We start from the raw sequence: 22,728 nt of genomic DNA on the forward strand, positions 1-22,728 counted from the left end.
GAGGAATATACGGCTCTCATCTCTCGACACCACATATTGTTTTTCTCTCTGGGTAACTGAACAATTCAACTTTGCGCTACAAGCGTCGGTGCTTGCGGAGCATCTCCATCACAGTGTTTATGTAGATCTAGTCAAGTGTTATTTTCAGCAGTTTCTGCAGTTAGAAACATGATAAACTCGCTGGAGTGTAGCAGGTTCAACAGTCTTCCTAAATATAGACTGCTTATAAAACACAGAGTTCAGTTCAGTATCACAGATTGAGCGTCTAATGCCTCGAGGCGGAAACAAATATAAAGAGGACACACTTCTTAAAGAAACAGTACAGGTCTTTATTATTATTATTATTGCAAATGTTTATATAGAATATTCAGACAGGATGATTGAGGCTTCACTTTTTCATCACAGAGAAAAAACAACAACATCAACAAGTGTTGGTATATTTACCAGTTATTGCATGTGAATTGGCTCAGAGAAAAGGCTCATGGGTAATAATGACTGACGTCTACAAAATAACGCACATTAAAAGACTTCTGTAAGAAAAACATTGAACATATAGTCGCAGTGACAACATACATTTGTTTATGCATTATGCAATTCTTATAAAGGTTGGTTTGAAGTAAAATGTGACTGTGATATTTGTTAGCTTTGGTAAAATATTCCAGAAAGTCATATATGGATCCATAAAATGATGTATTTGATGTTTAAACACTGAACAGTTATATTTCATATCCTATGCTAATTTATTGCAGGAAAGGGTGCAAATAAAACCTACAAATCACATGGATTTCCATGATGTGAATTCATGTCTGTCTTTCATTCTGCCTGAACTCATTTTAATAACGGCAAATGTCAAGTATGAACAGAGCGTACGGTTGAATCTCACAAAAAACATGACGAGAGGTCACATTTAACCGCATAATCCACAGAAAAAAAGGAACAGAAAAAAGTATTTCTGCTTTGAGACATGATTTGAATGAAACATTTCCTTGTTTACTGAATTAGGAAGTGCTTTTCATTATTAAAGACAGCACAACAAATACTATCATGAAGTTTAAACGCTTAACAATCCAAGAAAATAGCCTTAACAATTGTTTTATAGTTTAATTGTTATTAGTTATATATCTAATAATATAAATATTTATTTGTTTTTTATTTATTTATTTATTTATTTATATTTATGATCTGGATTGTGAGATTAACCCGTGCAATTATTACACTCGCATTCAAAATCACAGTTGATGAATTGAATGTCATACGCGAGGTCATCAGAAAGTGAAGCATTTCGATTTTTAAATCTCTTATTTTTTTAGTGCAAGTTGTTTTAATCTTAACGGGTTTTGAGACATAAATAAAATCATAACTTCAGCACTTCAACAAAACGTGAGTATGACAAAAGTGACACTGACATTAGCGTACAGAATATTCAATAACACATTAATATCACACACACACCAGGCCTGAATCAGAGAGTTATGCATAATTAAAAATAATAATAAATAAACATTCATACAACACAATGACGCTACAACACCCGCAACATTATCATTATTATTATTTTAGGCAAAGTTATGAAAGAATATTTTGCTTCCAGATTTCTTTCAGTTTCTTTGATTTTCACACAGACATCGACACGAACGGGTTTGGAAAGACACGAGGGTGATAAAATAATATCATAATATACAGTGAATTATAATTTTGAATTATGCATGATTAAAAAACTGTACATTTCCTGTGATGCCACTGAAGATCATGTGTTTAATACAATAAAAATCCTTTGGATGTGTGCTTTACGGACTCAGCGCTTCACAGTCACTCTCATCCCGTGTTTCCTCGTCATCATGGATTGTTTGAAGGATTCGCCTCTGGGACTGAAGCCAAGCAGAAGACCATATATCAATAATGCAGCTTCAATAAATCCATATCAACAGCTTCACAGAAAATCATAGCTTTCCTTCTATAAACATGAAGGTACTTCCATAAAAGAATGAGCTGTTCTGAACATATAAACGTCAAATTAATATTAAAACAAATCCTAAATCCTGATTGGATGAGCCTGTTGGAAGTGGATGTCAATCAAATGTAGATGTTTGAAAGCAAGTCTCTGTACTCAACTACGGTACTTGGTGGAAGAAATGATGACTCCAATTATTCATATTATTAAAGGCAACTACCAACAGAACATTGGTGGATTCGATCACACTGCCGCTGTGAAGAAAACTGTATGATGAACGATTACAAAGACTAACCTTTGATTTGCTTGAGAGAGGCTGAATAATGGATCATTCACAAAAAGAGCATGCATGCAAGTAAACGAGTCGATTATGATGATGAAGAGAGGTTTGGGTCATATCGGTTCATGATGATGAAGAGAGGTGTGGGTCGTATCGGTTCATGATGATGAAGAGAGGTTTGGGTCGTATCGGTTCATGATGATGAAGAGAGGTTTAGGTCGTATCGGTTCATGATGATGAAGAGAGGTTTGGGTCGTATCGGTTCATGATGATGAAGAGGGGTTTGGGTCGTATCGGTTCATTATGATGAAGAGAGGTTTGGGTCGTATCGGTTCATGATGATGAAGAGAGGTTTGGGTCGTATCGGTTCATGATGATGAAGAGGGGTTTGGGTCGTATCGGTTCATTATGATGAAGAGAGGTTTGGGTCGTATCGATTCATGATGATGAAGAAAGGTTTGGGTCGTATCGGTTCAAGATGATGAAGAGAGGTTTGGGTCGTATCGGTTCATGATGATGAAGAGAGGTTTGGGTCGTATCGGTTCATGATGATGAAGAGAGGTTTGGGTCGTATCGGTTCATGATGATGAAGAGAGGTTTAGGTCGTATCGGTTCATGATGATGAAGAGAGGTTTGGGTCGTATCGGTTCATGATGATGAAGAGGGGTTTGGGTCGTATCGGTTCATTATGATGAAGAGAGGTTTGGGTCGTATCGGTTCATGATGATGAAGAGAGGTTTGGGTCGTATCGGTTCATGATGATGAAGAGGGGTTTGGGTCGTATCGGTTCATTATGATGAAGAGAGGTTTGGGTCGTATCGATTCATGATGATGAAGAAAGGTTTGGGTCGTATCGGTTCAAGATGATGAAGAGAGGTTTGGGTCGTATCGGTTCATGATGATGAAGAGAGGTTTGGGTCGTATCGGTTCATGATGATGAAGAGAGGTTTGGGTCGTATCGGTTCATGATGATGAAGAGAGGTTTGGGTCGTATCGGTTCTTGATGAAGAAGAGAGGTTTGGGTCGTATCGGTTCATGATGATGAAGAGAGGTTTGGGTCGTATCGGTTCATGATGATGAAGAGAGGTTTGGGTCGTATCGGTTCAAGATGATGAAGAGAGGTTTGGGTCGTATCGGTTCTTGATGAAGAAGAGAGGTTTGGGTCGTATCGGTTCATGATGATGAAGAGAGGTTTGGGTCGTATCGGTTCATGATGATGAAGAGAGGTTTGGGTCGTATCGGTTCATGATGATGAAGAGAGGTTTGGGTCGTATCGGTTCATGATGATGAAGAGAGGTTTGGGTCGTATCGGTTCTTGATGAAGAAGAGAGGTTTGGGTCGTATCGGTTCATGATGATGAAGAGAGGTTTGGGTCGTATCGGTTCATGATGATGAAGAGAGGTTTGGGTCGTATCGGTTCAAGATGATGAAGAGAGGTTTGGGTCGTATCGGTTCTTGATGAAGAAGAGAGGTTTGGGTCGTATCGGTTCATGATGATGAAGAGAGGTTTAGGTCGTATCGGTTCATGATGATGAAGAGAGGTTTGGGTCGTATCGGTTCATGATGATGAAGAGAGGTTTGGGTCGTATCGGTTCATGATGATGAAGAAAGGTTTGGGTCGTATCGGTTCTTGATGAAGAAGAGAGGTTTGGGTCGTATCGGTTCATGATGATGAAGAGAGGTTTAGGTCGTATCGGTTCATGATGATGAAGAGAGGTTTGGGTCGTATCGGTTCATGATGATGAAGAGAGGTTTGGGTCGTATCGGTTCATTGATGATGAAGAGAGGTTTAGGTCGTATCGGTTCATGATGATGAAGAGAGGTTTGGGTCGTATCGGTTCATAATGATGAAGAAAGGTTTGGGTCGTATCGGTTCTTGATGAAGAAGAGAGGTTTGGGTCGTATCGGTTCATGATGATGAAGAGAGGTTTAGGTCGTATCGGTTCATGATGAAGAAGAGAGGTTTGGGTCGTATCGGTTCATGATGATGAAGAGAGGTGTGGGTCGTATCGGTTCATGATGATGAAGAGAGGTGTGGGTCGTATCGGTTCATGATGATGAAGAGAGGTTTGGGTCGTATCGGTTCATGATGATGAAGAGAGGTTTAGGTCGTATCGGTTCATGATGATGAAGAGAGGTTTGGGTCGTATCGGTTCATGATGATGAAGAGGGGTTTGGGTCGTATCGGTTCATTATGATGAAGAGAGGTTTGGGTCGTATCGGTTCATGATGATGAAGAGAGGTTTGGGTCGTATCGGTTCATGATGATGAAGAGGGGTTTGGGTCGTATCGGTTCATTATGATGAAGAGAGGTTTGGGTCGTATCGATTCATGATGATGAAGAAAGGTTTGGGTCGTATCGGTTCAAGATGATGAAGAGAGGTTTGGGTCGTATCGGTTCATGATGATGAAGAGAGGTTTGGGTCGTATCGGTTCATGATGATGAAGAGAGGTTTGGGTCGTATCGGTTCATGATGATGAAGAGAGGTTTGGGTCGTATCGGTTCATGATGATGAAGAGAGGTTTGGGTCGTATCGGTTCTTGATGAAGAAGAGAGGTTTGGGTCGTATCGGTTCATGATGATGAAGAGAGGTTTGGGTCGTATCGGTTCATGATGATGAAGAGAGGTTTGGGTCGTATCGGTTCAAGATGATGAAGAGAGGTTTGGGTCGTATCGGTTCTTGATGAAGAAGAGAGGTTTGGGTCGTATCGGTTCATGATGATGAAGAGAGGTTTAGGTCGTATCGGTTCATGATGATGAAGAGAGGTTTGGGTCGTATCGGTTCATGATGATGAAGAGAGGTTTGGGTCGTATCGGTTCATGATGATGAAGAAAGGTTTGGGTCGTATCGGTTCTTGATGAAGAAGAGAGGTTTGGGTTGTATCGGTTCATGATGATGAAGAGAGGTTTAGGTCGTATCGGTTCATGATGATGAAGAGAGGTTTGGGTCGTATCGGTTCATGATGATGAAGAGAGGTTTGGGTCGTATCGGTTCATGATGATGAAGAGAGGTTTAGGTCGTATCGGTTCATGATGATGAAGAGAGGTTTGGGTCGTATCGGTTCATAATGATGAAGAAAGGTTTGGGTCGTATCGGTTCTTGATGAAGAAGAGAGGTTTGGGTCGTATCGGTTCATGATGATGAAGAGAGGTTTAGGTCGTATCGGTTCATGATGAAGAAGAGAGGTTTGGGTCGAATCGGTTCATGATGATGAAGAGAGGTTTGGGTCGTATCGGTTCATGATGATGAAGAGAGGTTTGGGTCGTATCGGTTCAAGATGATGAAGAGAGGTTTGGGTCGTATCGGTTCTTGATGAAGAAGAGAGGTTTGGGTCGTATCGGTTCATGATGATGAAGAGAGGTTTGGGTCATATCGGTTCATGATGATGAAGAGAGGTTTGGGTCGTATCGGTTCATGATGATGAAGAGAGGTTTAGGTCGTATCGGTTCATGATGATGAAGAGAGGTTTGGGTCGTATCGGTTCATGATGATGAAGAGAGGTTTGGGTCGTATCGGTTCATAATGATGAAGAAAGGTTTGGGTCGTATCGGTTCTTGATGAAGAAGAGAGGTTTGGGTCGTATCGGTTCATGATGATGAAGAGAGGTTTAGGTCGTATCGGTTCATGATGATGAAGAGAGGTTTGGGTCGTATCGGTTCATGATGATGAAGCGAGGTTTGGGTCGTATCGGTTCATGATGATGAAGAAAGTTTTGGGTCGTATCGGTTCATGATGATGAAGAAAGTTTTGGGTCGTATCGGTTCATGATGATGAAGAAAGTTTTGGGTCGTATCGGTTCATGATGATGAAGAGAGGTTTGGGTCGTATCGGTTCATGATGATGAAGAGAGGTTTGGGTCGTATCGGTTCATGATGATGAAGAGAGGTTTGGGTCGTATCGGTTCATGATGATGAAGAGAGGTTTGGGTCGTATCGGTTCTTGATGAAGAAGAGAGGTTTGGGTCGTATCAGTTCATGATGATGAAGAGAGGTTTGGGTCGTATCAGTTCATGATGATGAAGAGAGGTTTGGGTCGTATCGGTTCATGATGATGAAGAGAGGTTTGGGTCGTATCGGTTCATGATGATGAAGAGAGGTTTGGGTCGTATCAGTTCATGATGATGAAGAGAGGTTTGGGTCGTATCGGTTCATGATGATGAAGAGAGGTTTGGGTCGTATCAGTTCATGATGATGAAGAGAGGTTTGGGTCGTATCGGTTCATGATGATGAAGAGAGGTTTGGGTCGTATCGGTTCTTGATGAAGAAGAGAGGTTTGGGTCGTATCGGTTCATGATGATGAAGAGAGGTTTGGGTCGTATCGGTTCATGATGATGAAGAGAGGTTTGGGTCGTATCGGTTCATGATGATGAAGAGAGGTTTGGGTCGTATCGGTTCATGATGATGAAGAGAGGTTTGGGTCGTATCGGTTCTTGATGAAGAAGAGAGGTTTGGGTCGTATCAGTTCATGATGATGAAGAGAGGTTTGGGTCGTATCAGTTCATGATGATGAAGAGAGGTTTGGGTCGTATCGGTTCATGATGATGAAGAGAGGTTTGGGTCGTATCGGTTCATGATGATGAAGAGAGGTTTGGGTCGTATCAGTTCATGATGATGAAGAGAGGTTTGGGTCGTATCGGTTCATGATGAAGAGAGGTTTGGGTCATATCGGTTCATGATGATGAAGAGAGGTTTGGGTCGTATCAGTTCATGAAAAATCATCAGTTTTATTATTATAATTTTTATTATACAAATAGGTTTAGTGGGTACATTTCCAAAATGCATTAATTAATTACTCAAAAAAACGTTATCATTTCAGTTTGATTATTATCACAAGAAACACTCTTATTTATTGTATAATTATTATTTTTTTATATTTAGCTTGTATAAATGACAGACTAAAGGCCGGTGTACTTGTAGAATCAGTGAGACACTATTCTAGTTTTTAATAATGTTTTGAATCGTTTTTTATATTCTCTGTTTTAGCTTAAGTTTTACTAACTGTAATGTGTTTTTGTCATTAACAAAAGTGCCTTTTTTATTAGTCTATATAATTTAGTTTTAATTAAATTTCTATTTTAGTACATTTTCCTAAATTTAAATTAAAATAAATTAATTAAATATCCAGTTAAACATGAAATTATTATGGGTATTAAAGCTTTTATATATAATGCATTAAAAAAGTATGTGTAATGTATTAAGTATGCACCTTGTATTATCTCATGAATAACTGTACCCACTGTTATAATACATTATAATGCAAACCTACACCTTAAAAAGTAAAATGCGTTAAAACACACGACAAACAAACCAATTTTAGATCTGCAACCATTAGAAAGCATTCTAAATTTGGTTACAATTATTTATGAAAAGATATAATGCACTATAATGCACATTTTGAATATGTTTATAATGCATTATAATGCACATTATGAATACTCTTTATAATGCATTATAAAGCACATAATGAATATCTTTATAATGCACATAATGACTATCTTTATAATGCACATTATGAGTACCTTTATAATGCATTAGACATAAATGCTTTAAGTAAAATGTTACCGTATTTTCCACTCATGTAAGACATTTCTCCTTATGTAGAACCATTCTGGCATAAGTTGAGTAAAGTAACCTAGAGCTCTTTATAGAGCCTTAATGAAGAGTGAAGTGGATTCATGATATTATCACATCAATGGGAAGCGATGACAGAAACACACTCACGGTGAGGGAAGGACGTTCACAGCCGAGCCCTTCAGAAGAACCACAAACACTCATGACATGACCATCCGACTCTTGCCTCCGTCACTCACAGTTCTTCGGTCTGAGATTGTCAACACTCGGACAGAATCCACTGACTCGGAGTGTAACAAACGGTTCGTTTGTGATGTCGTCTGAGCAACTTCCACCGTCAGTCGAACCAATTTACAAAAGTCAAGCGGCCGCATTGTGTGCCACACGAGTCCCGGAGGAGCAGAAGATCGCAGGTCTTTCTCCAGAGTCCAGCCTGAAGATCTTCAGTGAGAGAAGCTGCAGAGGCCTGAATCCACTGACCTTCAACATCCAGCGACTCCTTCAGCAGCGCCGCCTTCAGCTGGAGCCTGGAGAGGAAACATGACCTTCATTAGGACTATCTACCACAAAGAGAAGAGTGAAAATAAGAATAATAACTAGAATGTACATTTCCTGAAGAAAATGTGAGTGGTCATTGGCGTGGCAAAACTCAACACTTGGTTGCTAGGGAGTTTATAGGTGGTTGCTACGGTGTTTGAGTGTTGCTAGGGAATTGCTAGGAAGTCCCTATGGTGTTCTGGGCAATTGCTAGGAATTTGCTAGGTGGTTGCTAAGGTATTATGGGTTGCTATGCATTATGCGTTGTTTCTAGGTGGTGGCTAGGATATCCTGGGTGAATGCTAAGGTGTTGCTAGGTGGTTAAAAGGGTATTTTGAGTGGTTGCTAGGGTGTTCTGGTTGGTTGCTATGGTGTTGCTAGGTAGTTGGTATATTGTTCCGGGTGGTTGCTAGGAGGTTGCTAGGGTGTTCTGGGTGGTTGCTATGGCCTTACTAGGCAGTTGGTAGTTGTCACAGATGGTTACTGATTAGTTCTTATGTTGAAACATGACCTTCATTAGGACTATAAAGCTAATCACTGCTAGCATGACTTGCGTGTTGGAAGTCATGTTTCCAAGCAAATAGTCAAAAGACCCAACCTTCATGGCTCTATGATGCAGAGATAGGTCTTGCTAAACAGTTGCTAGGGTAGTCTGTTTGGTTGCTAGGGTTGGCAGTGGTGGTGCATTACAAATAAAATGTATTATTATTATTATTTATTATTTTCTCCAAAGGCTGATTGCCAGTACGAATGATATGCCTAATAAACAAAGTTTGTCAAGCCCAACTTTGAAGTTGGCTTGAGAGAGCCGGACCAGAAAGTTTAAAAACATTTCAACAGCCTTTTTTAGTTTTAAGGTTTTAGGGTTTAGTTTTAAAAGATAGATATGTGTTGTTCTGGGTGGTTGCTATGTTGTTCTGAGGGGTTGCTAAGGTGTTGCTAGGCAGTTGCTATGGTGTTCTGGGTGGTTTCTAGGGCATTGCTAGGAGGTTGCTAGGGTGTTCCAGGAGGTTGCTATGGTGTTGCTAGGTGGTTACTAGGTGGTTGCTATATTGTTGCTTGGTGGTTGCTAAGGTATTATGTTTGGTTGCTATTAATTATTATACAAACATGTACATTTTCTAAATTCATGATAAATTACTCAAAAAAAATTATCATTTCAGTTTGATTATTATTACTGGGAACATTCTTATTTATTTGATAATTATTTTAATATTTAGTTTGAGTAAACGACAGAAGGAAGGCCGGTGTAATTTTGGTATCGGTGAGATACTATTATCAATATTTTAAATCAGTTTTTTATTTTCATATTTTCCATTTTAGTTTTAATTTTGTGTTTTTGAAATTATCCATATTCAAGTCCATTTAGCTTGTGTTCACTTTTAATTTGTATTTATTGTTTTAAATGTTTTAGTACATTAAGACAGACAAAGTAAAAATATGAAAAATATAACAATAAATATAATATGAGGAAATTCACTTAAGTGTTTTATGGTTTTAGTTTACTGTAATAACCCTGGTCTGTGCAAAACAACTCATGAAATTTTGAACCATGGAATGGGAAATATCAAACTCAGTATAAATGATTCAGATTCAACAGCTGCATATGGACAATAGAAGCAATATTTGGTATTCAACACACAGACGCTCTTCTTTAAAAATAAAGCTGTGATGTCCTACTTCTGACTCGCACCAATTATTATTTCTTATTAAACAGACGGCGCAGTGTCAGCAGAAGGACACATGAAGGACAGAGGAACATTTCACAGACATGAAGCGCACGGCACATGCATCAGTGGAACGACAGACGATATGCAAAATATTTAGAAATATATTTCACTCATAAGACCAGCAGGCTTTTGACTTTTATTTAAAATGTAAAATGTGACTTTTATGTAAAATGTGAATGCAATGTAAGTCGCTTTGGATAAAAGCGTCTGCCAAATGCATAAATGTAAATTTATACTAATTTCTGCTAAATTTTAATTTAAAGAGGTTATATTTCAGTTTTAGTAGATTTTATATAACCTGCTTTAAATACAAAAACAATCATTGCATTATGACATTTGTCATGATTTCTCGTTTAAATTTGAGTACTCGATTTACCGAAAGTGACGGGAATCCTTAAACCGCGTTAGACCGTTAAAGGCTGCGATCGCATTTAAAGATCACACTATGGCATACTGCTAATGTGAAATCACAAAGGCTGCGACTCAGGTCATAAGCACATGCGCTGCGTGTTTTAGGGTGAAGCGCCGCTTTACCACTTACAATTTATCCACTTGATATTTGCTCTTCTCTAATGCATAATCGAGACTAAAAAACAAGATTTGTGCAAAGTCATTTTTTATCAGATTTTTTTTTTTTTTCATGTCCACTACAATGGATAATAATAATCATTATTTTTATTATTATTCACACATTGGTTGATAATAATAAATGTGCCTTTTAAAATAATACTAATACTAATAATAATGTATTGTTAATAATTCATTATTAATACATTATTATATGTATTATTATTATCATTATTATTATAGATTTTTCACATGATTTAATGTTAATAAAGATGACCTTTGTAATGATAACAATAATAATAATAATACAAATAATAATAATAATAATTGTTATTTAACAATTTATTATTAATACATAATTAATACATTTACATATAATACATTTACATATAATAAATTACTAATACATAATTACAAATTTAACAATTTATTATTAATACATAATTTATTATTATTATTAATAATAATAATTTAAAAAAAATAATAATATAATAATATTTTTTACAAGATTTAATATTAATAAACTTGTCCTTTACGATCATAATTATTATTATTTTTATTTTTTTCACAAATGGGTGAAATACAATTCTTCTATTTCTGCTGAAAATTCAGCTTTGAGCACAGGAATATATATATAAAAATTAATTTAGAAATCTATTCTGCTCATAAAGCCTTTATTTGATCAAAAATACAGAACAAAATTAAGAAATATTATAATTTTAAAAAATGTTTATTTTTTTATTTGAATATACATTTAAAAAAATTATTCCTGTGCTCAAAGCTGAATTTTCTGGTGTGAAATTTTTTCAGCCTGGTGTGGATAAATAAAAAAAAAAAATCAGGTGTGAAAATTGATATATATAAATATTAGGGGTGTAACTATTTGTTTTAACAACGATTCGATTCGACTGAAATAAATCAGTCACACTGATTAACATTTTTGGCTAAAAAGTTACTGAATCGATTTCAAGTCACTGAATCGTTTCGGATCATATCGTTCTAAATGAACCAATATCGTCCTTAAATCATATCGACAACCTTAAATCGGGATACGAATCGAATCGTTGTTAAAACGAATCGTTACACCCCTAATATATATATATATATATATATGATTTTAATAGTATTTGTAATTTGCGTTATGACAGTCTAAATAGAATCACAGCTGAGAATGATTAGTGATTACAAACTACAGTAAGGAGAATTTTAAGGGGGAATTGTCATTAAAAAAATCAATTTTGTAACTAACATGAATAGCAATGACAAATATATTTTAAAGCATTATAAACTTTGTAAGTGTTAGTTCATGTTAGCTCAGAGTGCATTAAATAATATTAAGAGATACAGTTTTAAGTCTATGAAATGCATCAGTAAATGTTGAGCTCGACAGTGAATGTACACGCATTAATTGGCCTTCCGTCAGTGAATGATCGGCGCTGTGATTGTGTTTAATGCGGCAGCCGCTCGGAGGGCAAACGCTTCCCAAAGGTCATGTGCTAAAGGAAGTGCCCTAAATGATTAATCACACACAAGAAATGTCTCCTCGAATCAGTGTCGTCAAACAATAATGTCTGCCAGTGGCAAAAACATATTAGATATTCAACAAATAAGCATGAATCTTCAAGCCAAGAGAAGGTAGTGAAGCATTATAAACGCTCTCGGAAATGATTCAAAGAATTCATTATTTGCAGGATGATCTCACCGACCGGGGAAAACGAGAGAAGCGGTTAGACGTTTCCTCACAAGGAGGATTGTTGGAACACGCACACGGCCGCGGTGAAGAGCGCGACTCCCTGAGGGCCTTCAGATAAAGAAACTTCCCGTTTAATTAAAGCGAGAACATGAGAGGGCTTTGTGTGGTTGCAGTAATCAATACACAGTTTATCATCTCCACGTCACACATGCATGTTATTTATTTAGAAACTTTAGTAATATTTCCCAGATGAGTCACTGGGTGAATCGCCTCTAACCTGTCAAGAACATGTGCAAGTCTTATCTCACATCAGAAAACAAAAGAATGGTAATTACATTCTTCTTAAAGGAGATAAAGCCTATTCATTTAATTAACATACATTTTGCACACAACAAAAAAAATCAGTTTAACACGTCAAAACAATTTAAAGTAATTAACGCAGTGTTGGGGAGTAACATGTAACTCGATTATGTAAAAAGCTAGAATATGTTATTACATAAAGTGAATATCACTGATGATCTCTTCATCACGGCTCCTGTTAGTGGGTGGGATATATTAGGCAGCAAGTGAACATTTAGTCCTCAGAGTTGATGTGTGTGAAGCAGGAGAAATGGGCAAGCGTAAGGATTTGAGCGAGTTTGGCCAGATTGTGACGGCTAGACGACTGGGTCAGAGCATCTCCAAAACTGCAGCTCTTGTGGGCTGTTCCCGGTCTGCAGTGGTCAGTATCTATCAAAAGTGCTCCAAGGAAGGACCAGTGGAGAACCGGCCACAGGGTCATGGGCGGCCAAGGCTCATTGATGCACGTGGGGAGCGAAGGCTGGCCCGTGGGGTCCGATCAAACAGACGAGCTACTGGAGCTCAAACTGCTCCAGAAGTTAATGCTGGTTCTGATAGAAAGCTGTCAGAATACACAGAGCAGCTCAGTTTGAGGCGTATGGACCAGTCAGGGTGACCTCTGACCCCTGACCCCGCCGAAAGCACCAACAGTGGCACGTGAGCATCAGAACTGGACCACGGAGCAATGGAAGAAGGTGGCCTGGTCTGAGGAATCACGTGTTCTTCTACATCACGTGGATGGCCGGGTGTGTGTGTGTGTGTGTGTGTGGCTTACCTGGGGAACACATGGCCCCAGGATGCACTATGGGAAGAAGGCGAGCCGGCGGAGGCAGTGTGATGCTTTGGCTGGGAAACCTTGGGTCCTCCATCCATGTGGATGTTACTTTGACACGCTCCACCTACCTAAGCATTGCTGAGACCATGTTCAGCCTTTGATGGAAACGGTATTCTGGTGGCTGTGGCTCTTCCAGCAGGATAATGCTCCTGACACAAAGCACAAATGCTTCAGGAATGGTTTGAGGAGCACAACAACCAGTTTGAGGCGTCGACTCGGCCTCCAGATTCCCCAGATCTCAATCCAATCGAGCATCTGTGGGATGAGCTGAACAAACAAGTCCGATCCATGGAGGCCCCACCTCACAACTTACAGGACTTAAAGGATCTGCTGCTAACATACTGGTGCCAGATACCACAGCACACCTTCAGGGGTCTAGTGGAGTCCATGCCTCGACGGGTCAGGACCAACACAATGTTAGGTCATAATGTTATGCCTGATCAGTTTATATATCCTTCAGATATTGTTTAGTTATAAAACACTGCATCAAAAAAATAAATAATAAAGAGTTAGTAGTAAAAGGAAAATCAAAGAAACACATTATAGGTAACACTTATAAGAAATAATGTGTGTTTATGCTTAAATCAAGAACAAATATCTGCCAGTGGGCTCTGAAAAATAAACTTGTTCTCCTTTTAATGAAGTTTATTTTCTCTGAACTCATTGAGTCACGATTCAGTTCAGATGAAAATTAAGACAAAGGTTCAAACAGGTTTCCACAGACAAAATGCAGGCAATCCAGTATCAGGATGACAACGCGTGATAAACACACACACACACACACACACACACGCACGCACGCACACACACAATACCAAACAAAAGCTGAATGAAGAGGAGAAACTGAAATTACACAAGGTGACTGAACTCAAACGATGAACAGGTGATGACTCAGAAACCATAAACGAGGAGCGGGAAACGGGAACAATGGAAACTGAAACCATAACAGGCCGTTCATATCTTCAGTTATTTCTCCAGTCAATGTATCCTGATACATTTTACAAAGTACACAACTTCATTACTTGAGTAAAAGTAAAAGTACTACTGGTCAAATATTACTCCGTTACAAGTGAAAGTTATAAAAACAGATTTTTACTGGAGTAAAAGTACAGAAGTATTTGTTTTCAAAAGTACTTAAGTATCAAAAGTAAATGTCCTTCTTTATGTCGCCACATTATTGTATTATAGTTGTATAAATGCACATTATGCCATCATGGTTTAAGCCAGTCAGTGACGCTCCATCTGACACACTAGCAGACGACTAATGGGTCCTGCACACTGTGCGAGTTTTCAAAATCCTTTGCGAATGTCCCTTGTCAGACTGTACGAACATGATCGCCGTGTCACACTGTAAGATCTCAGTTGACATTAATGTCAGACTGCACGATAGTGAAGGTCAAGAAAACTCACCCGGAGTTTTATATCATCAGTGAATGAGGCGTTCGGTGACGGTGAGCTGCATTACACGCGGGACTGAAATGCTGGCTACAAAGAAATCTCTAGCTCTCGTTTTGGTCATAGTTTGTCTTGAAAAACGTCTCGGTTACGTATGTAACCCTCGTTCCCTGAAGGAGGGAACGGAGACGTACGTCAGAACTGAACCGACGAATTGGGATCTGCCCTCAGAGACCTATCCACTTCGAGTGTAAAAAACGAGCCAATCGGAGATTGGCATGTGATCCACACATTCCACGCTCCGCCCCGCAGCGCGGGTATAAATAGGAAGTGGAATGGTAGATCAAATGCTTTTTTCAACTGAGGAGCCGAATACGTGACTGGGCTCCTAGCTGAAGCACAGCTCCTGGCGACGGGACGTACGTCTCCGTTCCCTCCTTCAGGGAACGAGGGTTACATACGTAACCGAGACGTTCCCTTTCAGTCGGTCACGTTCGACGTACGTCAGAACTGAACCGACGAATTGGGATCCCTTTGGAAAACGCCAGGATGCTGGCCCTTCCAGCGTCCTGCTTGAGCGCACTGGACCGTCTAGTATGGTACGGAAGTCAGGGCTCCAAGCAGGGAGGTCAGTCACTGCTGTTTCTGCAAGACCCACTTAGAGTGACCATAGACCGCTGGGAAGCGTGCCCTCTCGGAAGAGGTACGCTGCGGGGCCACGTCCTTCAGGGAAGGAGTGGTGGCGGAATACACATAAGGACTAACCTGGCAGGGTAGTGCAACATATGGCAGTCTCTGGGGTGGTTCCAACCTAATTGAAGGGGGGAAAGAACACGCCCAGAGACGACAGAGCGGGCTCTGTCGAGGGAAAGACACGGGGCTAGCCCGAAGGGTAGCTGATACCGTGGACGAATACACATATGAGGTTGCCGTGAGGGAACCACTACATATGGAACCCAGCCTACAACCACGTTCCACAAGCATACGGGTGCAGGCCTAGCGTCAGACGGTCCGCAACGTCTGACACCGCATGGGGTGACGGAGGAGCTCGACAGGGTTAGCCGGTTTCCCGGGGAACACAACTGGAGACAATAAACGCACGTATCCGGCCCAGAGGGCGGGAGTGGCGTTGCAAGCCGACACTTAGAACGGGCACTTAGCGCTCCTGGCCACCAGGGGCGAGGATGCGGGAAGATACCGGCTCTACACGTAAGCTATAAAACCTAGCAAACGTGTTAGGTGTCGCCCAGCCCGCAGCTCTACAAATGTCTGTCAGCGAGGCGCCTTGAGCCAGCGCCCAGGAAGACGCAACACTCCTAATGGAGTGTGCTCTTACACCGAACGGGCAAGGCACGTCTTGGGACTGGTAAGCCAAGACTATAGCATCCACTACCCAGTGGGCTAACCTCTGCTTGGAGACAGCCTTTCCCTTCTGCTGGCCTCCGTAACAGACGAAGAGTTGCTCTGAGGTCCGAAGCTTTGGGTCCGGTCAACGTAAGCGCGAAGAGCGCGGACCGGACACAACAAAGCCAGGGCTGGGTCTGCCTCCTCCGAAGGCAGCGCTTGCAGGTTCACCACCTGGTCCCGGAAGGGAGTGGTAGGAACCTTGGGCACGTATCCGGGCCTGGGTCTCAGGACAACGTGAGAGTTACCAGGCCCGAACTCTAGGCACGATTCGCCGACCGAAAGTGCGTGCAGGTCCCCTACCCTCTTGATCGAGGCCAAGGCCGAAGGGAGGGCTCTGAAGTGCTCTGAGCACTAGAGCCAAGTCCCAAGAGGGTATCGAGGATGGACGAGGAGGATTTAGTCTCCTCGCACCTCTGAGGAACCTGACGATTAGGTCGTGCTTTCCCACGGACTTACCTTCGACTGCGTCGTGATACGCCGCTATTGCGGCGACGTACACTTTGAGGGTGGAGGGAGACAGCCTTCGCTCCAACCCGTCTTGCAGGAAGGAAAGCACAACACCAATCGAACACCTTCGGGGGTCTTCCTGGCGGGAAGAACACCACTCAACGAACAGGTTCCACTTCAGTACATAGAGGCGCCTCGTAGAGGGGGCTCTAGCTGAAGAGATGGTATCTACGACTCCTTGTGGTAGTCCATCTAGAACCTCCGCGTCCCGTCCAGGGACCAGACATGAAGATTCCAGAGGTCTGGACGCGGGTGCCATAGAGTGCCCCGTCCCTGAGAAAGAAGGTCCTTCCTCAGGGGAATGGGCCAAGGAGGGCTGTCGCGAGGAGAGTTAGTTCTGGGAACCAGGTCCGGTTGGGCCAATACGGCGCAACTAACAAGACCTGCTCCTCGTCCTCCCTGACTTTGCACAGGGTCTGTGCAAGAAGGCTCACTGGGGGAACGCATACTTGCGTAGGTCCCGGGGCCAGCTGTGCGCCAGTGCATCTGTGCCGAGGGTACCCCCGGTCAGGGAATAGTACCACTGGCAATGGGTCGAGTCCGGAGAGGCAAACAGGTCTACCTGTGCGGCTCCGAACTGGTCCCATATCAGCTGGACCGCCTGGGGGTGGAGTCGCCATTCTCCCGGAGGTGCTGGCTGCCGAGAGAGCTCGTCGGCTGTCTGGTTCAGCGCACCAGGGACATGCGTGGCCCGAAGCGACCTCAGATGCTTCTGACTCCACAGGAGCAGGTGGCGGGCGAGTTGGAACATGCGACGGGAGCGTAGACCACCCTGACGGTTGATGTACGCAACGGCCGCCATGCTGTCCGTACGGACCAGTACATGCTTGCCACGTAGCCGCCCCTTGAGGCGGCGCAGTGCCAAGTGTACTGCTAGCAACTCGAGGCAATTGATATGCCAATGCACTTGCGGTTCCGTCCACAGACCCGCAACTGCATGCCCGTTGTACGTGGCCCCCCAACCCGTGGATGAGGCATCCGTGAATAGCACAGCATGCCTGCACACTTGTTCTAGGGGCACCCCGGCCCGGAGAAACGAAGCGTTGGACCACGGGCTGAAGGTTTGGCGGCAGTAAGGAGTCACTGGGACCCGGTACTGGCCGCTCTGCCACGCCCACCTCGGGACTCGGCCATGAAGCCAGTGTTGGAGCGGTCTCATATGAAGCAATCCGAGCGGCGTGACCGCGGCTATGGATGCCATATGCCCCAGGAGCCTCTGAAAAAGTTTCAGTGGGACCGCCGTTCTGCCCTTGAACATATTCAAGCAGTTCAACACCGACCTGACTCGCTCCTCCGTGAGGCGCGCAGTCTGGCTGACCGAATCCAGCTCCATACCGAGGTAAGAGATTCTCTGCGTAGGACAGAGCTTGCTCTTCTCTCGGTTGACCCGAAGGCCCAACTGGCTGAGGTGACTGAGCACCATGTCCCTGTGTTCGCACAACTGCTCCCGAGACTGGGCGAGAATGAGCCAGTCGTCGAGATAGTTGAGGATGCGAACGCCGCGTTCTCGGAGTGGAACAATGGCTGCCTCCGCGACCTTCGTAAAGACGCGAGGCGACAGGGACAGCCCGAAGGGCAGGACTTTGTACTGGTATGCCTTCCCCTCGAACGCAAAGCGTAGGAACGGTCTGTGTCGGGGGAGTATAGAGACATGAAAGTACGCGTCCTTCAGGTCGATCGCTGCAAACCAATTCTGGGGACGGATGCATTGAAAAATGCGTTTCTGCGTTAACATCCGGAACGGGAGCTTGTGCAGGGCCCGATTTAGAACTCGCAGGTCCAGGATTGGTCGTAACCCACCCCCTTCTTGGGCACAATGAAGTAGGGGCTGTAGGACCCTGACTTCATCTCGGCTGGAGGAACCGGCTCGATCGCGTCCTTCGCCAGTAGGACCTCGATCTCTGACCGCAAGACTTGAGCATCGCTGCTTCGCACTGAGGTGAAGAGGATGCCCTTGTACTTGGGTGGCCGGCGCGCGAACTGAATCGCGTAGCCGAGTCTGATGGCACGGATGAGCCAACGGGACGGTCGAGGGAGCTGTAGCCACGCTCCCAGGGACCGTACCAGCGGGACCAACGGCACCACAGACATGCCCGGGGTGGGGCAGCGCAACGGAGAGCTCTGGCTCGACTCGGGAGGCCCTGAGGCGGCCCGGAGTGTCGCGCGAGCACTCCTGGTGCGGGCAGGGAGCGGGTGAGAAGGCCCGGAGGCGTCCTCTGAGCCCGCTCGACTGCTCGCTGCCCGAAGGCAGAGAGGTGGGATGCTCAGACCCGACAGGGAGCGGGTGAGAAGGCCCGGAGGCGTCCTCTGAGCCCGCTCGACTGCTCGCTGCCCGAAGGCAGAGAGGTGGGATGCTCAGACCCGACTCGGGAGGCCCGTGGGCGGCCCGGAGTGTTGTCTGAGTCTTCCCAGGAGGGGCAGAGAGTGGGTGAGAAGGCCCGGAGGCGTCCTCGAAGCCGACTCTGCTGCCTGCTGCCCGAAGGCAGGGGGGTGGGGCACTCAGACCCTACTCGGGAGGCCCGAAGGCGGCCCGGAGTGTTGTCCGAGTACTCCAGGTTGGGGCAGAGTGTGGGTGAGAAGGCCCAGGGGCGGTCTCGATGCCCACACTACTGCCCCCTGGCGAGAGAGGGGAGGAAGGAAGTAGCAAGGCCCGGGGGCGTCGCACACTTCCAACCTGGCCCTCTGAGGCCCAGAGAGAGAGGAAACTGCTCTGAATATGTGGGTACCGCTGGACTCCGGAGAGCCAGTGGCAGAACGTTAACCAGTCAGGGCCCCCCGGTCCTCCTCCGGGGGGGTGGGGGAGGGATACGAATATCACCTCCCCCCGAGCAGCTCCTGTTCTCCCCAGCCTGTCCGTCTCAGGGCCGCGTCCCCTTGCGCTTGCCTGCCGGTTAGCGGGGCCCTGGACGGGTTGGGCGCCTCCCTCGCACCCGGCACCCTGCTCCTCCAGTGGAGGCTGCTGCTCGGCTCTAGCAGGGTGGAGGCGGACGCAGGAGGGGATGCCCTCGGCGACAAGCCGGCAGAGGCGCCGCGACCGACGACCGAGCAGCTCGTCGTCGGCACCCTGATGCAACGCCTCTGTCTGCTTCTGGGCCACCAAGAACTGCTGGGCAAAGTTCTCGATGGCGTCGCCGAGGAGGCCAGCCCGACAGACAGGCTTTTCTTGCGCATATCTGCCAGGTTAGCCCCCTATTCCTGGACCACTAGTGTGGACATCGCCTGACCCAGGGAGCGTGCAGTGATTTTCGTCGCCCATAGGGCGAGGTCCAACACCGCACGCAGTTCCTGCACAACCCCTGGGCTGGGACTACCCTCGTGCGTGCAGGGCAGAGGGCAGTGAGAGAGGGAAAACAATGATACTTTTTTTTTCTTTTTTTTTCTCATTTTTGGCCCTTTTGACCCTCCATATTTCCCTCTCTCCGATGCAGCAATTGACATCTGTCCTCTGCCAGAGCAAAAAATGAAACGCTAAGCCCTTTTCTCTTCCAGGACCAGCGATTCCATCTCTCACTACAAGCAGGCATGTGAGACAGTGAACGTGGCCGTCAGAACGGCACACAGCGCACTGAACGCTCAAGCCTCAATGAAGATGGCAAGGCGAACAATGCCCTGACGTGGTCATGTTCTCATGAGAGAATCCGTACCACCCACGAACAGAGTCTCAGCATGCTTTTGATGCGATAGAGGAGTGGGGGCCCACGGGGATTTACCCGGCGGGGAATCCCCACTGTAATCCTCAGGCCACCAGCGCTTATCAGCCAAAGTAGCCCTTTTCCAGTAACACTAGAAATGAACTAGATCGGGGGATAGGCGAAGGGACTCGACCCCATCTGAGGTTTCATAGTCTCGGCCGCGCATCTAGAGCACCGGCTGACGCGCGTCGGTTGCTGTGACAACCACCGCTGTCAGCCGGCCGCTCGACGGCACACGGCGCGCTGAACACTCAAGCCTTTTATGAGAAAGGGTGAGACGAACAACGCGCCGACGTGACCATGTTCTTCTGCGAGAACATGAATCACCCACGATCGCAATTTCACATGCGATGGTGGCCGTCAATGAGGACAGGAAACAGTTGCATTCCAGGAATGCACGGTTTGAATGACATCTTGAAAAAGACGCAGGGTCAAACCGTGTTGCTCTTTTAGAATGGAAAAACTGCTCTTTTAGTTTGTGCTGAAGCACTCAGGGAGATGACCGCGGTCAGCACGCAGTCCACAGTGCAAGCCTGCGTGTGACACTCAAATGTTTTTAGGAAAACGCCCAGCGAACCAACAGTTTGGAAGCTCTTTTGAATGCAAGCGATTGCAACAATATACGGTCACTCGCTGAGAAGCGCTATGACACCCGCACTGGCAGTTCCTCCTTTTCTCCAAGACTCAGCTTGTCTTTAACACTCTTCGTGGAAACAGTATTGAACTGTTCGGCTCCGAAGTTGAAAGCATTTGATCTACCATTCCACTTCCTATTTATACCCGCGCTGCGGGGCGGAGCGTGGAATGTGTGGATCACATGCCAATCTCCGATTGGCTCGTTTTTTACACTCGAAGTGGATAGGTCTCTGAGGGCAGATCCCAATTCGTCGGTTCAGTTCTGACGTACGTCGAACGTGACCGACTGAAAGGGAACCGAGATATTTGACTGTCGTCGTAGGAGAAGTCACACTGCAGGATTGTGCGCTAAATCTTCTGACACTGCCAGAATTTCGTCTGAGGTTAAATTTAATCCCAGCGCTCATTAATCGGCTGCCGGTGAACATGTCAAACTAACGACCAAAGACGTCAGATTTTAGCCTAGGATCAGAGGAATCTTTTAGGATTTGCTAAATTTGTCCCAGACGGCCAAATCATGGCCAAAATCGCACAGTGTGCACCCGGCTTAACTTAAACTCATTTAAATACTTGTAGAAAAGTTACAAAGCTCTTTATAAAGCTGCTGTCACTTTAAGGCCGAATGCACGGATCCAATACACTGATACACATCTGATATTCTCACACTGTTCACCTTCACTGAAGACAGAATCAACTTTGTTTATGTGAATACTCCACTAAATGAGCATTTGGACATCCGTCTTCTTCCATTTTGCTCTAAACTATAAATCAGTGTTTAATAAATGCTGTGAAATCATTGAACTTCACGAGACTCTACAAGAGTGATTCCTGAAAGGCTTTCTGCAAAAACCCAAACACCTTTTAAAGAAGAAAAAAATCATCACTGACTTTCAAAGCTGCGACAGAAACGACTTTCCACTTCGATAGAAATGTAGAGGAGTAAAAAGGACGATATTTGTCTTTCAGATGGAGTGAAGTTAAAGTCAGAAGATTACAGAAAAAATAATACTCCAGTAAAGTACAGATACTCAAACAGTGACCTTAGGTACAGGACTCGAGTAAATGAGCTGAGTTATAAAGAATACACAAAGTTAGAATAAAATGTGTTTTTGTTTGTTTGTTTAAAAGCAGAGATTCTGCTCTTTTCTTTTGATATGATATTCATATATGCAAATATTGTGGGGGCCATGAAAGTTTTGTGAACAACGCCAGCAGGGAAATAGCTAATATTAGTTATATAATCAGATATTTTCTTTTAGTCGTTTTTTCTTTTAAAACATTTCTTAATAACTATTTTTATTGTAGTTTTAATTTCATTTTAATGCAATGCAACATTTAATTGTTCCTTTTTTATTTTAAGTTTATCCTCATTTATTTTACTTGAAAAAAATTAAACATTAACTGGAAAATAAGAACAAATAAATTCATAGGGCCCTAAATTCTCAAACAGTGTGTGTGTTGCAAGTACCAAAATGAGTGTGTTAATGCGCTCAAATACACACAGAATGGCAGTCTTGGGGAGTATTCATATAAAGAAAACTCCAGCCGTATAGTTTTATTTCTCATTAAAACCAAAGGTGTTTATCA

At 43.9% G+C, this 22,728-nt stretch overlaps 1 long non-coding RNA gene across 1 annotated transcript in view; it reads right to left on the reverse strand.

Moving 5' to 3' along the window:
* Positions 1–319: 319 nt before the first annotated feature.
* The window catches only part of LOC137076204 (uncharacterized), a 63,442-nt gene continuing 41,033 nt past the window's right edge, over positions 320–22,728 (reverse strand). Inside the window, exons 5-6 of the long non-coding RNA XR_010905248.1 lie at positions 7,954–8,330; positions 320–1,868 (exon numbers count right to left, since the gene is read on the reverse strand). This is a non-coding gene — a long non-coding RNA (uncharacterized lncRNA). The remainder of the gene's footprint in view (positions 1,869–7,953; positions 8,331–22,728) is intronic.

This window comes from Pseudorasbora parva, chromosome 5 (assembly GCF_024679245.1).
Source record: "Pseudorasbora parva isolate DD20220531a chromosome 5, ASM2467924v1, whole genome shotgun sequence".
NCBI lineage: Eukaryota > Metazoa > Chordata > Actinopteri > Cypriniformes > Gobionidae > Pseudorasbora > Pseudorasbora parva.